General features: G+C 34.3%; 1 long non-coding RNA gene across 1 annotated transcript; it reads right to left on the minus strand.

Moving 5' to 3' along the window:
* Window positions 1–298: 298 nt before the first annotated feature.
* LOC128311806 (uncharacterized) lies at window positions 299–6,893 on the minus strand. The gene is made up of 3 exons (XR_008290421.1): window positions 6,592–6,893; window positions 5,393–5,482; window positions 299–762 (listed from the first exon to the last, which is right to left on the minus strand). It is a non-coding gene; the product is annotated as an uncharacterized LOC128311806 (long non-coding RNA).
* Between the last annotated feature and the right edge of the window lie 10,349 nt (window positions 6,894–17,242).

Here is a 17,242-nt window from a genome sequence, read left to right on the forward strand (position 1 = left end):
ATACAAAAAACTTTCAGAAGTCACTTAACCTCTCTAATCCTCTTTTTCATTATATGTAAATAGTGTTAATACAAAGGATTCTTTTTTCAGGGTTGTTATAAATGCTTTAGCTGGTAAGTAGGACATAGAACGCATTCAGTATAAATTGTCCATTATTATTATTTTTATAAACATTTTTTTCAATGTTTATTTATTTTTGAGAGACAGAGAGAGACAGAGCATGAGTAGGGAAGGGGCAGAGAGAGAGGGAGGCACAGAATTCAAAGCAGGCTCCAGGCTCTGAGCTGTCAGCATAGAGCCCGATGCAGGGCTCGAACCCACGAACTGTGAGATCATGACCTGGGCCGAAATTGGACGCTCAACCGACTGAGCCACCCAGGTGCCCGATTTATTATTATTTTTATTACAATTATATTGAGATAGTGTTCTTTTCACTCCTCTGCACTACACATAGAAAAAGCACGGAATATTGTCTGTGACCGAATATTTTATTCTCCTGCTTGTCTGGACAGAGAAGAAACTTTGATGAAATCAGTCAGACATTCAGTGACAAATAAAATCAGTCACTTGGTTGGAACATGTCTTCCAGCTGTAAGACTCCAGTCAGCCACTTATAATCTGGGTTCTCTGGGCACCCAAAATCTTTGGGGAAGTAAAAGTACCTCCCAAGAGTTTTCTTGCATTTATCATCTGTGACTTGGTAATTTATCCACATTTACCTTCAGGCTGAGTCTGCCAGTGAGGTACTTTGAGAGAGCTTGACTGCGGAAAACATGAAAATACATGAAATACTGCTCACCTGAAAAAGTAAATCACTGTCATCACTCTGTTTGAATGTGCTCTGTTTGTATGAATAGCTTTAGATTGTTCCATACAGTGTGGACCGTGATTCAAACATCAGGTTACTCTTCACCGGTCTATTGAATGCGTGCTGGAATTATTTCATATAATGTTCTTTTCTCCCAAATAATACTGCTTTTTGCAACTTTCATTTAAAACTGACTAACGTAAGTTCACACTGATACCATTTTCTCAATTGCAGTTTTCAGAATTATTGATTGTATAAAAGTTATTCCCCCCAAAAGTAGTTGCAATTCTTAAGAAATTACCCTAAATATAGTTTTTAAAATACAGTTTTAAATCATTACCTTCCTTTTTTATGGGCTCACATCTGAATTGCCATTTTTAGCATTTTTTACAGAGCATTTCTCAACTATTAACTTCTCATCTCAGGCAATTTCAGGCTCATTTGTGTGGAATGATAGTAATTAAAAGAACTTCCATCAAGTGACATGGTACTCAAGTTCACTTGCCTTAGCTTCTCTTCCTAAATTTCTACTTTGAAAGTGGAATTGAGTTATCTTTAAACAAAGTTTCCTTTAAATTACTAAGTTTTATTACGTGAAGAACTTAGAGAAAAAAACAATCGATACTTTGGCATATAGAAAACTCCATTTTGTTTTAAAAGGAAAATGAAACTTAAAATAGGATGTTCTGCCTTCATGTCACCATTCTGCCATCCGTGTTATGGCCACGAGAACTTATTTGCTGTCTTGTATTTCAGTTTTGTTTGTAAACAAAATATATCAATATTATAAGATACAGTTTGCAAGGAAAATATAATCAATGCATCACAATTATAATCAAATGATTAAAAATTCTTCCTGGCACAAAAATCTCAAATAATATACAGTTTTCCTTGCAGCTTAGGGTCACAATTTATGTTATTCCACTCATTCATCCAGCATGTGTTAATGACTTGTCACTATCTACTGCAGATTGAACATTTCAATTTATAAAATGATGCCCTCAAAATTATTAATATAATAAGCTCAGATAATTGTTCACATACTGTCAACAGTCTAAGATGCAATCACAAGTTTCTACTGGGAATAATTATAAAAGATGGAACTCTATTTTATTGAGGAGAGCTAGAGAGGAAATGCCTAGCAGAGTAAGTATAGATATTTTACATAGAATTCATAGGAATAATATAAAGGTAAGGCCAAGAAATTCTAAGAGTTGAATAGAATCTCTGTCTAACATGGGGTGGAATATATACCATTTTAATCCCCTCATATAGCTGAACCAATAAATATCGAAAAAACTGCTGTACTGGCTGGGACAATCGATTCTGATTATCAAAGAGAAATGGGGTTGCCACTGAAGAGTGGTGGCAAGAGGCACTATGTCTGCAATCTATAGGATTCACTAGTCATGTCATAGTACATTTATTCCCAAGTAATAATTGTTAATGAGAACTGTAGTTCTCATTGAAAAATAAAGCATACAGGGGCACCTGGGTAGCTCAGTCAGTTAAGTGTCTGACTCTTGATTTCGGCTCAGGTCATAATCTCACGATTTATGAGTTTGAGACTCATGTTGGGCTCTGAGCTGACAGCTGGGATCTTGCTCAGGATTTTCTCTCTCCCTCTCTCTGACCCACCCTATCACTGCTTGCTCTCTCTATCTCTCTCAATCTCTCAAAAATAAACATAAAAACGTCTTTAAAAAAGAAAAGAAAAATTATGAAGATAGAGTCATTTACTAATAATAAAATAAAATAATAAAATTATTATAAAATAAAAATAATAAAATAATAAAATAATAAAATAAAATAATAAAATAAAATAAAAAAATAATAAAAATATTTCCTCACAGAAAAATAATGACATCAACCTGCTGAGTTGTTAGAAGAGGTAAGGATACAATAAAAACAATGATGGAAGCAGGCTGTGATGATCTAGTTCAGCTAAATGGGTGTTAGAGAAGAAAAATTATAGAAGCAATGTTTTTGATGTTATTCCTGCTATTTACTGTAATGCTTCTCTCTTAAATTTTATATCGAGTATCCATGGTACCTCCCTTTACAATTTAAAATCCTGCTGAAAATATGACTGAGTTGACTCCGTCTTGCCATAACAGGAATAGTTCAGGCTTTCCATGTTTACCGGTGGTGGTGGTGACGAGGGGGTGGAATGTGAATTTCTTATTCCTAGTAGAGGGCATGAATGGATGCTCAATGGCAAAACTGATTGGATGTGCTAGTTATTCTCTGTTTATTTTGCATGTTTAATTACCATTCTCTTTAACTTGCTGTTACGACTATACCCTATGTCATTTGGGCTCTGTCACCCTCTGGGGTGCAGATAGCCAATGGAAGGGACTGGCAGAATATCAGAAAATAAAAGAAGAGAAAAAGTAAAGTAATGATTCCCATACTCTATTCCTGTCATTTCCTGGTGGTGGCTGTGTTACAAGGAACCAGCTTCTGGAGGGTGGCTTATTTTTCATCATTTCTCTCCTGGCTACCGTAATCTTGTTCATGCGTCTTTAATTTTAGGTCTAGATACGGTAATGGTCGCTTCATGATTGCTATTGTCCTCTTCACATCCAACACACATTGGGTGAGTAGGTAGCTTAAAACCTTCCCTTTGCTTATACCTCTGTAAGTAGTCCCTTCATTGAACCCTCCTCAGAGAAAACTTGGATATACTCAGTGTTGTCTGCTGGGTACTTGACTACTACCCAAATCAATGAAATTTTTCCTCAATACATGTCACCTTCCTGCTAATATTTTCTCCTATAGCCTCTGTTCATTTCCATCTATGCTTAACTTTTCTGCAGAAGGTGCTTTTAGCCTGTGCTATCGGTAACATTTCATAAAACAAACAGGTTAAATAACAAACTCAGTTAAGAATAGATTTACCGAAAATGATGTGGTTAAATATTTTACTGTGAAAAAATAAAAACGAATCCAGGATTGATGAGACAATGGACAATAGAATGTAGACATTAGAGTTACTTCAGCTTCATGGACCCTTTTGTTTCTCAGAGACATTTTCCTTCTTAAATATCTTTCTTTTTACATGTTTGTGGAACACGATTATTGAGCTGCTACAATCTCCCTATTGTACCAATGTAATGTAATGATGATTAGAGTTGGAAAAGATTTTAGTGATCACTTAGTCCATTTCTTTATTTAGCTGATCCAGAAAACAAGGTCAAGAGTGAAGAAACTTGGCCATGATCCTGCAGTTTATGACCAGCAAAGCCTGGTGTGTGTGGGTCCTTGACTCTAAGTGCAATGAGGGCATCCATGGGCAACAAGACATACAGCTCTTATCTATAAATTGTCCTTATGATAATTGTGTTTTGTAAATGTAAATGTATATTTAACATATCACATGTTATGGTACATGTCAACATTTATGGATATATGAATAGGAATACAGGTAGGAATAGGGATATCTATTACAACATAGAGCTACAGATATGAAGATGTAGATAGAGATATTCTAGAATAAAGAGGTCTGCTAGTAAGGGAGGAAGGGGTTCATTCAAGTGCAAGAGTTCTGAAAAGGATTAATGACTAGCCCTGATCATTTATGACAATATTTTCTCCAAAGATCAGAGAAACAACCAGTAGCCCTGGCTCTGTCAGGTCCAATAAGCTTTGTCATTCTTAGAATGTTCCAACTGGTTTCACCAACAGGGCATAAGACAACAGTGAATGGCCTGAAGGGACTACAACTGATTCATTACCTCACCTTCCAGTGATGAAGACCAAACATCGCAGTCGCGGAGCCCTCCCAGAGATCCTGCAAGGGCTACACTTGGGAAGTGTTTTCAGAGAACAGGAGCTTTGAGCAAACTGCCCTCTTAGATTCCTTCTTAGATGATGGGACATTAGGCAGCCTGAGGGATGAGCTCAGAAATAGAACACATAAAAAAGAAAAACAGAGGGTAATGACATGGCAGGGTTTTGGATTTATTACAGATTGATTCTGATGAGCAAGTTGCTAAAAACAAAATGTAAAATGTGCAACAACCTTATACTTTAAATCTTGCCCTGATTATGGGGGAAAAAATAAAACCCTGGTCATCAATTTAGGAACAATGAAACACAAAGAACAAAATTAGTACTGAAACACGTTTCTTTGGCAACGGCATCTAATTCCTTGCTTTGCAGTGGGTGCTGTAAGGTTGATTGGAGCCTAACGCAGGAACAGGACACAGGGGGATTTCTCAGAAAATGTACAGAAGGAATGATTACATAAGTGGAAGGCTGATATCACATATACCACACATTGATAACAAAAGACTACCATTCTCTCTGCAAAAACTTGGAAGATTCTTCAGAATTTTGGAAGTGGCTCAGATAGTATCATTATTGTATAGGGCATGGTTTGGATAAAGAATCCCCACCTCTTTCTTACTTTTTCAATCATATAATAAATAATAGACCAGTTTTATAACATTACTTATTTACTTTCATAAATGAATTTAGTGGGATAATGGAAATAGAAGGGGTCATTTAGAGTTGATGAAAGGTAAGATTATTTCACTTTCTCTCTGATGTGTTGTATCCTTTGCCTCTCTGTGAACTTACCTGTGACCACTGATGGAGAAAATAGTACTGAAGACAAGCATGTAGAAATTCTAAAGTTTCAAAGTTAGAGAAAACAGTATTTTCAAAAATCTGTTAAGTCATAAGCAAAAATAGGTTTGTTTAGACTTTAGATACAGTAGATTTACCAGTTTGTGTGTTTTGTTCAGTTACATTCTGTTCAGTTAAGGTCATCACACGGTATAACACATTTGTAAATTTGTCTAAGAGGGAAAGGCTATGAGACTAACTGCTCAAATAAATATGTCTTTTCAAAGAAAATGTGATGTGACAGAAATATGTAAATATGATATAAAGTAAATGTTAATCTACCTTAATTTCTCCATAATACTACATCATAACATATTTCCTTTCACTATAAATGTATAGCATTTTCTGTGTATCTATCAATCTTAAGTATTACTTTATAATAATCTAACTACCCTTGAAGTCTGTTGAATGGTTATACACTGGGATTCTATTGTGTAGTAACCTTTATTAAATGTCAAGTTTTTGGTCTGATTCTTACAAAATTGCTCCCTGCTAAAGGACCATGACTAATAGTAGTAAGTAGTAATCAATAATCCTAGAGTAATGCCAAACAGAGCAAAACAACAACAAAACAAACAAAACCCACAGAGTATAATTCAGTGTGAAAAGTAAAGTAAGCCATAATTATATCTATACACTATATTGCTATTTTGTTACTGTGTTACTAATTATTATATATTACTCGATTACTTTTGAACTGGTGGTGGGTACAGACTTTTTTTGATATATCATTTAATATCCTTTCATATGCAAAATATTAAAAAAATAAAAAATAGATTCAAATAAATTTAGCATAACTTTATACCTATCTCTAGTGGTATGACCCCATCTTTGGGATTCCAGTGTGTGTGAATACATGAGGGCTGATGTTCCCACACAACACCAATCAATTCTCAGACACCAGCAGGATGTGCAAGAATTCAACTCAGTTCGGACACTTTCTACCCAGAGATAGTATCAGATTCCACTGGGAAGAGGTCAGTCCTACAAGACTACCCCACCTCCAACTTCAGATGTTGGGTACAAGTCCAAGTTGTTTCTTGTACTTCTGACTTACTGCCTATAGATCAGAAGTACCCAGGATTTCCTTTTTGATACTTCAATTAGTTAGCTAGAGTGGTTCACACAACTCACAGAAACATTTTACTTACTAGATTACTGGCTTATTATAAGAGGATATAACTCAGAAAATCTAGATAGAACAGATGCCATGGGTAAAGTATAGGGAAAGGCCACAGAGCTCTGGATAACCTCTTCAGGCACATCACTCCAGCACCTCCATGGGTTCACAACCTGGAAGCTCTCCAAACCTCATCCTTTTGGGTTTTTATGGAGACTTCACTATATTGGCATGATTGATGAAATCATTGCTAGTTGGGACAGATTCAACCTCTCGCTCCACGCCCCTATCTGCAGGCCTCAGGTCGGACTTAAAGTTTTACCCTTGAGGACAAGTTTGGTTCCCTTGGCAACCAGCCATCAACAATGTGTGACCTAGGGAAATTCCAAAAGTCCTCTCATTAAGGTAATAAAAGACACATTTATCTTTCTTACCATTTAGGAGATCCTAAGGCTTTTAGAAGCTCTGTGCTAGAAATAGAAAAAAAAAACAAATATGTATAGATTTTTATTATAAATCACAGTATCACATTCCACAATTTCAAAATTATAGCTTTTGTTTCTTTTTTTTTTTACATTTCACAATTTCAAAATTATGTGCCTGTATTTTAAGTATTACTTTCATTAAATATAAATACGGTTGATATTTGTAGTCCATGATTTAGCACTGAGGGCAGAAGAAAATAATTTCCTTATCTAAAATGGATGAATTCTTCTGGTTATGGTAAAAATTACATAAACATTCATAGGAGTATTAAAAAGGAATTGTTTGTCAAAGAACTCGAAGTGCAGGAATATAATCTGTTCCAGGGCATAGGTGACAGGGAAGACCCAGATAAGATAGATAGAAGCAGATTTTTTTTTCACAGAATATAAGTGTACATTAAAAGCAATCTATTAAAAGCTATTAAAGTAATAGCTAATTCAAAGCTATTAATAATAATTAAATAAACTAAAACAGGAGACTATGGTAAGGGGGTTTGACATAGATTGATGGATTCAGACTTCTCCAAGGTGGAAGTTAATGATTCAGGAGTGAGTAGTATTCTATGTAGGAAAAGTGACATTGAACACAGGCACTTGACGGTATTAAGCATTTTAAAACACACATATCAGTCTCCTCAGCTAAAACACAGACTTTTCCTATTCTTTTCTAGAGTCAAGTCTCAACACATTGAAATATATTAAACTTACCTGACCAATCTTTTTGAGCTGCATCCAGTGAACTGCATCCATAGTTGGATTTGCATCCATTTGCTCATTATTTGATTTGCCTAGTAAAGTGACTCATATAATATGAAAGTATATAAAAGATAGAGAAAGGTTGGAGGGAGAGAGGAAAAGGAAAAAAATATAATATGGGTAAATATAAAAGGGAGTTAGAAATGAAAAAAATATGTATGAGAGACATATTCCTTTAAGTTTATCCAAATAGGTACATTTTAACATTTATTTATTATTGAGAGACAGAGAGAGACAGAGCATGAGCATGGGAGGGGCAGAGAGAGGGGGAAACACAGAATCTGACACAAGACAGCACAGAGCCCAATGCGGGGCTTGAACTCAACAAAACACAAGATCATGACTTGAGCCAAAATCGGACGCTTAACCCACTGAGCCACCCAGGTGCCCCAATCTAAACAGCTACATTTATTCATAGTTATTCTTCATGAAGATTACTTTATCTTGATACTTGTGTGATTCCTCTCCTTTAAGGAGATTAGTTCACATTCTTATGCCAAGGAATTTTAAATACATGATCAATATAGAATAGTTTTATCTCCTACCTGCTCATTATTTCACAACCTTTTTGATTGACAAGGGAATATATCTCTCGAAGGCTCTCAGAGTGATTCTTACTCACTTAGTAGTATAGTCATATTTGAAACACTAAATGAAATATTGTCTCTAAATCTAACCAGAATATTACTTGTTCAAATCAATATCCATATCTCTACCAAGGTCATAATAACAGAGCATAATTTCTTAGCAGGTACTAGGTATGTGTGGCTATATAGTTGGAAAAGATAAAAGGATAATTGAATTACACGTTTTAACTTTATTTTCTTTGATACAATCCCCTTCATTTTTAAATTACCTTATGAGCTATTATTTACAAGTAAAAAAAAAAAAAAACTCTGTATTTTTATGTATAGAACTCAATAAGTATGGAGATAAGTGTATACCCATGCATCATTATCACCATGAAGGCCAAAGACATATCCAATCCATCAACTGTCAAAGTTTCTTCTTGCTCTCATTATTATTGCTGTTATTATTATGTGTGTGATAGGAACTCTAAACATAAGGTCTATAATCTTATAAAGTTTTAAGTATACAATTCAGTATGGTTAGCTATAGACACTGTGCTGTAGTAAATCTTCAGAACTTATTTATCCTGCCTATTTGAAACTTTGTACTCTTTGATTATCACCTCCCCATTTCCTCCTCCTCCTAGCCCCTGGCAATCACCATTTATTCTCTGTATCTATTAGTGTTATTATTATAGAATCCACATATAAGTGAGATCATATAGTATTTGTCTTTCTGCATTTGGCTTATTTCACTTAGTATAGTGTCCTCCAGGTTCATCCATGTGTCACAAGTGGCAGGATTTCCTTGTTTTTAAAAGCTGAATAACATGGGGCGCCTGGGTGGCTCAGTTGGTTAAGCATCCGACTTCGGCTCAGGTCATGATCTCGCGGTCCGTGAGTTCGAGCCCCGTGTCGGGCTCTATGCTGACAGCTCAGAGCCTGGAGCCTGTTTCAGATTCTGTGTCTCCCTCTCTCTCTGACCCTCCCCCGTTCATGCTGTCTCTCCCTGTCTCAAAAATAAATAAATGTTAAAAACAATTAAAAAAAAGCTGAATAATATTCCATTGTATGTATATGCCGTGCTTTTTAAATTTATTCACCTGTTGATGGATATTTGTTTTCTTTTCATATCTTTTCTATTGTGAATTATCTGCAGTTATCATGAGAGTGCAGGTACCTGTTCAAGATCCAGATTTCAATTTCTTTGGAAAAATATCCAGAAGTAGGATTGCTCAATCATATAGTAGTTCTATTTTTAATTTTTTGAGAAACGTTTATACTGTTTTTCATAGTGGCTATGCCAAATTACATTCGCACAACAGTATACCAGAGTTCCCTTTTCTCCATATCATTGACAACACTTTTTATCTTTTGTTTGTTTAATAGCCATTCTAACAGGTATGAGGTGATAACTCACTGTGATTAATTTCACTGAGGTTATATCTCAACCTGATGAATAGTACAGTTGAGTAACTATTCATATGCCTGTGGACTATTTGTATGTCTTTGGAGAAATATCTATTCAGATACCTGACCCAATTTTGGGGCAACACAAAAATCATGTGTGTGTGTGTGTGTGTGTGTGTGTGTGTGTGTGTGTGTGTGTTTGAGGTATAGGAGCTTTTTGTTGTTGTTACTGTTTTTTATACAAATTTTGGGTTTAACTCCTCATTATATATATGGCTTACAAATATTTTCTACTCAAGTGTTACCTTTTCACTCTATTTGTTTACTTTGTGCTACAAAAGCTTTTTAGTTTGATATAGTCATATTTATTTATTTTTTATTTTGTTGCCTAGGTTTTTGGTGTCATAGTCAAAAAAATATAAAACAAATGTCAAGGCCTTTTCCTTTATGTTTTATCCTTGGAGATTTATGGTTTTAATCTTAGGTCTCTAAGTCTTTAACACATTTGAGTTGATTTTTTATGTATTGTGTTTGCTATGGGTCAATTTCATTCTTTTGTATGTGGATATCCAGTTTTTCCAACATCATTTACTGATGAGACTAACCTTTCCCTATTTTGTGTTCTTGGCATCCTTGTCCAGTATATGAATGGGGTTATTTCTGGGCTACCCTTTTTTAAATTTTTGTATTTTTATTGTATCAGAATACATATAACATTAAACTTAATCAATTTTTATGGAACTTAATTACCAATAGCCAACTCTTGACCAAAACCTTACCAATAACATAAACAGTTGATTAAAACATATTTTGTATATTACATGAATTATGTACTGCATTCTTAAATAAGCTAGAGAAAAAAATGTTATAAAGAAAATCATAAGGAAGAGAAAATGCATTTATAGTACTATATTCTATTTATCAAAAAAATCTACATACAAATGGACCCATGCCATTCAAACCCATGTTCAAGGGTCAACTGTAGTTTGAAATCAGAAAATGTGATGTCTCAAGTTTTGTTCTTTTTTAAAATTGTTTGGCTACCTGAGGTCTTTTGTAGGTCTGTTCCAATCTTAGATTTGTTTTTTTTCTATGTCAGTGGAAAATGCCATTGGGTTTTGATAGGGATTATTGAATCTGTAGATTGGTTAGAGTAGTATAGGTATTTAACAATATTAATTCTACCAATCTATGAACATAGAATATCTTTCCATTTACTTGTGTCTTCATTCATTGCTTTCATCAATATCTTATAGTTTTAAGCATGCAGATCATCCACCTCCTTGGTTAAATTTATTCCTAAGTATCTTGTTCTTTTTGGTGCTATTGTTAATAGGATTGTTTTCTTAATTTCTCTTTCTGATAGTTGATTGTTAGTATATAGTAATACAACAGATTTTTGTATATTGACTTTGTATCCTGCAATTTTCCTGAATTTACTTAATAATTCTAAGTTTTTTGGGGTGACATTTTTAGGGGTTTCTATATATAATATCATACTATCTGTAAATAGAGACAATTTTTCTTCTTCCTTTCTGATTTGGATGCTATTCATTCATTCATTTACTTGATTGCTCTGGCTAGGACTTTCCAGTCTATGGTGAATAGAAGTGGTGTGAGTGGGAACCCTTGTCTTATTCTTGATCTTGGATGAAAAGTTTTTATGTTTTCACCATTAAGTATGATGTTAGCTGTGGGCATGTCAGCTATAACATTTATTATGTTGAAGTATATTCTTTGCATATCTGATTTTTGAGATTTTTTATCATGAGAGTGTTGAATTTTATCAAATGCTTTTTTATGCATCTATTGAGATGATCATATGATTTTTATCTTAAAATTGTTAATGTTGTATATCGCATTTATTGATTTACAAATTGAATTATCCTTGCATTCCAGGGTTAAATTTTACTTGATCATGGTATATAATCTTCTTACTGTGTGGCTGAGTGCAGTTTGCTGATTCACTTTCTTTACTTACCATTAGTTTGCTCAGATATTCTGTTTCCTCATGATTTAGTCATGGTAGGTTGTATGTTCCTAGGAATTTTTTCCATTTTTTCTAGGTTGTCCATTTTATTGGTGTATAGTTCTTCATAGTAGTCTCACAGTTCATTGCATTTCTGTGGTGTCCACTGTAATGTCCTCTATTTCATTTATAATTTTATTTGAGCCTTTTCTTTTTTTCTTAGTCTGGTTAAGAGTTTTCCAATTTTATTTATCTTTTCAAAAAATAAAAATGGCATCACAACATAACGAAACTTATTGGATGCAACAAAAGTAGTTCTGAGAGGGATAAGCACCTACAATAAGAAAAAAGCAGATCTCAATAAAGAACTGAACTCTACACCTCAAGAAACTAGAAGAAGAATAAACTAAGACCTAAGTTATCAGACAAAGGAAATAATAAAAGTTAGAGAAGAAATAAATGAAATAGAGACTAGAAAAACAATATAAAAGATATAGAAAAATGTGAATTATATGTTTTAACCAAGTCTTATATTTGTTGTTGGAGTGATGTTCCCCTATTTCCCACCCTCCATACCAATTGAGTTGAATCAGTGGGTCTGTATTTCCACACTCAAAGTGTAACCAAATCACATTATATGTCCGGCAGGCCCAGTGATTTGGAGCCTATTGAATCATTTCCTACAAAACAAAAAATGTGTTGTATCACTTTTCATCCTTTGCCAGTAATAAGAGACAGTGTTTTGGGGACCAATTTGGTTTTGGAGGCATTGATCTATATATGAGTATATTACTCTACGTAATTTACCTAATTACCCTAAGCTTGTCAGATCTGAATAGAATTCAGTATCAGAAAAGATTCTTCAACAGTTTTTTTTTTTTAAATCAAAACCTTGTTATACTTGACAAATAACTACTCTCAGTGAATGGGACAGTACCAGCAAGGACTAGATTATCTTCCCAATTTGGCTCTCATCGGAAGGAGTCTATGATACTATTTTTTTTTTAATTGTCTAGTCTCATTATTTTTGTATACAGGGTAGTTTTAATGAGTTTAGCATTAGTGTATTCCTAAAGGCTCCTACTCATAAGTTTACAAAGATCTTAATGAACAAAGATGTTACTTGAAAGACACATTATACCAGTATCATTTTTTGATATTTCAATAAGCCCATGTCCCTGATCCCTGGTGTCTTCATGCCATACATCAAAATCTTGAATTGCCTAAATCTTGTAAGTCAAATCAGTAACAACAATAAAATCACATATATTCTTCCTTCCTTTCTTTCCTATTGTTGCCCATTTCCCTTAGGGTTTTAACTAGCTTTAAAACTAGAAGTCTATTTTTATAATAAAATCTTTTAAATAAAGTAGCTCAGAATAAACAGGAAAAAAGCTATAACAAGAGAGTTTGGTCACTCAAAATCACCTTTTATTTAAGAAGCAATAAATGACCCCAAGAAAGACAACAGGAGAAAATTTCCATTCTGTTATTTAACGTTATTTCTTTCATTCAGAAAATACTCACTGAGAACCTACTAAACGTCCTTAAGGCACTGAGAAAGGCTAACTTCATATTCTGCATGTGTTTGAAGCAAAAGGAATAGCTAATTCATGCCAGGGTTTTTTATCTCTATTGACTGTACACTTGAACAAATATTTTTACGATGATGATGATCATCATTATTTTAAATTATTTCATCCAGTATGGATAATATTCTTTTTGGAATTGTTTTCTGCCTTCTGGAGTATTCATTAGAGTCCTTGAGCTTAGATTTTCCTCTATGAATCCCCATCCATTTTTGCATTAGTTTTTATAGTCTTTATAGTTTACATCATTTAAAATAAATTATGTATTCAATATAATACATAATACATTATAATTCAAAATAATATAGAATTAAATGCAAAAGTAATGTGTGGATTGACAAATTGGTAGGTAGGTTAACATATAGTTGATACTGATAGTTCAAGATTATTAGAGTAATATTGATAGAGGTTGATATTGTATTTCAGTGGTTAATAATCAATATTGATACCTATCCTCTTCATACCCAAAAAATAAAAAATAAAATAAATGCCACCTCAAGGAAACAAGGCTCTCTGGATCACTGAAAATATATTTGACTAAATTTTCGTTTGTTGTATCCCAGTATTTGTGGGTTTCTTGAAGGATAGGGACAAGTGCCAGTTTTAGACATATTTAACATGTAATATCATGATTAATATGTAGGTGACACAAGCCTCTGTATCATAAAATGACAATCTTTGAGAAAAGTGAAATAATAAAATGAATAATGTGTTCATAAAGAATGAGCAAGATAGATATAAATTAAACTGATTCACTGACATTAATTTTTAATCAAGGTTTCAACTTTGATTTAATGTTACACCATAGTACTCAAAATCAAGAGACTTTTAAACTCTTTTGTTTCAACATTATATAACCTGGTGGTTAGGAGCTTGGAATGGAAAGATATTTCATATCTATGGATTGGAAAAAGTAATACCACAATGTTCATACTACCCCTAGCAATCTATAGAATCTACACAATCCCTACCAAAATCTCAATGGCAGTTTTATAGAAATAGAAAGAACAATTTTAATATTTTTTTATGAAACCACAAAATGCAGTAAATAGCCAAAGCAATTTTGAGCAAGAACAAAGCTGGAGGCATCAAACTTCCCGATTTCAAAATATATTACAAAGCTATAAATAATTGCATAACAGGCATGAACCTTGAAGGCATTAACTAAGTGAAACAAGCCAGTCACAAATATTACATGGTTCCACTCAGATGACTCCTCTAAAGTAGTCCAACTCATAGAAGCAGGAAGCAGCATGGTGGTGACCAGGGGCTGGGGTGGGGGGGGGGATGGGGGAGTTGGCAGTTTTTGTTCAAGGGCTACAGGGTTCCAGTCATAGAAGATGAAAAAGTTCTAGAAATGTGCTGTACAACATTGTACTAATAGTTAACAATATTGTACTATGTACTTGAAAATGTGTTTAGAGGTTAGACTTCATGTAATGTGTTTGTTTACCACAATAAAAAGATAAGGAATGTGTCTGGCACATAAATAAACTCTATGATAGCTACAATTCTTGGGAATGGTCATAGTGTATGTTTTTAATGTTTGCTTATTTTTTTTTTTAGTTTTTTAATGTTTATTTATTTTTGAGACAGAGAGAGACAGAGCATGAACAGGAGAGGGTCAGAGGGAGACACAGAATCTGAAGCAGGCTCCAGGCTCTGAGCTGTCAGCACAGAGCCCGACGAAGGGCTTGAACTCAAGGACTGTGAGATCATGACCTGAGCCAAAGTCAGACACTTAACTGACTGAACAACCCTGGCGCCCCATTTAATGTTTATTTTTGAGAGAGAGAGAGAGAGAGAGAGAGAGAGAGAGAGAGAGAGAGCATGAGCGAGGGAGGAACAGAGACAGAAGGAGACACTGAATGAAGCAGGTTCCAGACTCTGAGCTGTCAGCACAAAGCCTGATGCGGGGCTCCAACCCACCAATCACAAGATCATGACATGAGCCTAAGTTGGATGTTTAATCTACTGAGCCACCCAGGTACCCCAGTCATAGTGTATTTTAAAAGTATGTGCCCAGTGATTGAGGATGAAGAGCAGTGAGAGCAGTGAGTCTTAGGAAAAGAGATCAGAGAAATAGCCAGAAACCAGATCCCGCAGTGCCTTGTCAGCCGTGGGAAGTTTGGACTGTAAGTAATTGAGAGCCTCTGGAATTATAAAAACTGAGTGACATGATAAATTTTTTTTTTACTTTATTCTCTTTAGCTCTCCTTCTCTTTATTAAGAATTTAATTCAGTCATTTAATCCAGATTTGCCCATATGTATAGCCCCTCAGAAAGTAGTTTCTTATACTAAAATAAGAATTACTGTGGAATCTGGCATTTTCTTAAGAGATACAAAGCAGAACTTCACTGAATTTCATCTCAGCTGTATTTCTTAATCTTCCTTACAGACACAGAAGAGCCTGAAGCAAACTTTATATTATATTCAAGAAATCATCCAATTTGAAGTCCTTTAAGAATCTGTCCAACAGCTAGCTCATCACAAATTGTCACTGTATGAGCCCTTTTACATTGATACTGGCCTAATGGTTATTTCACAATACACTGAATTTGATGAAGACAAACTTATTGCTTCTGAAGCTTATTCCTCCTGTCAGAAAAATTATCTGAAACTTGGAAATAGGCAAACAGATTACGAGGTGTGTTTTTTTCAGTGCAATTCTGTGCTTCCAAATTTGCTAGAATTTATAGTGACTAGGATATTATTATGTAAGGACAGGTATTAACTTACAAATTTTTGTTAGGCCAAGAGGCAAATCATTTCTTTCTGGTGGAGCAGATCACCTGAGAGGTTGTGGTTTATAGCCTTGCTGGACTTTAATTAGATTTCTGTATAAATCAGCACCCTTAACCCAGCATTTCTTTGTTAAATTTTCCATATACATTTAGCTTCTCAAGTGCTCTTTGAACTGTGCACGACATCTTAGTGGGTTTTTGTTCTTAATTGATGAGTTGCATAAGGCTTTGATATGTGTGCATTTTATATTTGTATGGAGTAATGATTTTTTTTGAAAATTATAATTTAAGATCCCTCAGATCTCCTTTTTCATGATCAAGGCTCTATCTCCACTCCAGTAGACATTCTCAGTTTTCTATAATACTTAAATTACAATGTAAAAGTCAAAACTTATTTTTAAGAAAAAATAATATCACAGTTGATTATCATTTACAAGCAAAAAATGACACCAGTAGCTTCCAAAAAGGACTGTTGCTATGGAGATCTCATCAGAAACATCCCACATGGAGGATGATTAGATGATTATTAGAATGATTATTATTATTTCCAGTTGTCAGTCACCACCTAAAACATTATTACACATTCAGGCAGGAAGGAAACATAAAGCCCATTAAGTTGCCAATCTGACGACTAAGTGACACAGTGTGGCATACTGTTTGCTATGCAAGAGGTAGATCAAGAGAGAGGAAAAAAGCAAATTGGCTTCAATACTAGCCCCCCCCCCCAAAAAAAAGAAAAGAAAAGGGGAGTACAGGGGAATCAATACCTCCTTTGTAAGGAATTTGTAATCCACTGCTTTTTCCTTGGAGCAAGACAAATTTGGATAACAAGGTAGAATTCATATAAAGGGAAAATAGCTAAAAAGTATTGAATATATAGGTGGTATGACATATAAATAACAGTGATTCTTAAAATTGTGTGTTCACTCTTTATGAGTATGTAATAAAAAGCAGCTTCCTAGCATCTAGCCTGAGAAAATCTCTTGTAGTAAATCTAAGGTATGATGCAGCAATCTATGCTTGTAATAATAACTTATTATTCAGATGCAGACGTCATATCTAACATTTCAATGCTAAGATAGTTCAGGCAACACTGTTTTTTTCACTTGAATCTCACTTCTACTTTCATGTGACCTTCAATGAGTCAACCTACATTCTT

The sequence above is a fragment of the Acinonyx jubatus genome, chromosome D1 (assembly GCF_027475565.1).
Source record: "Acinonyx jubatus isolate Ajub_Pintada_27869175 chromosome D1, VMU_Ajub_asm_v1.0, whole genome shotgun sequence".
Classification (NCBI taxonomy): domain Eukaryota; kingdom Metazoa; phylum Chordata; class Mammalia; order Carnivora; family Felidae; genus Acinonyx; species Acinonyx jubatus.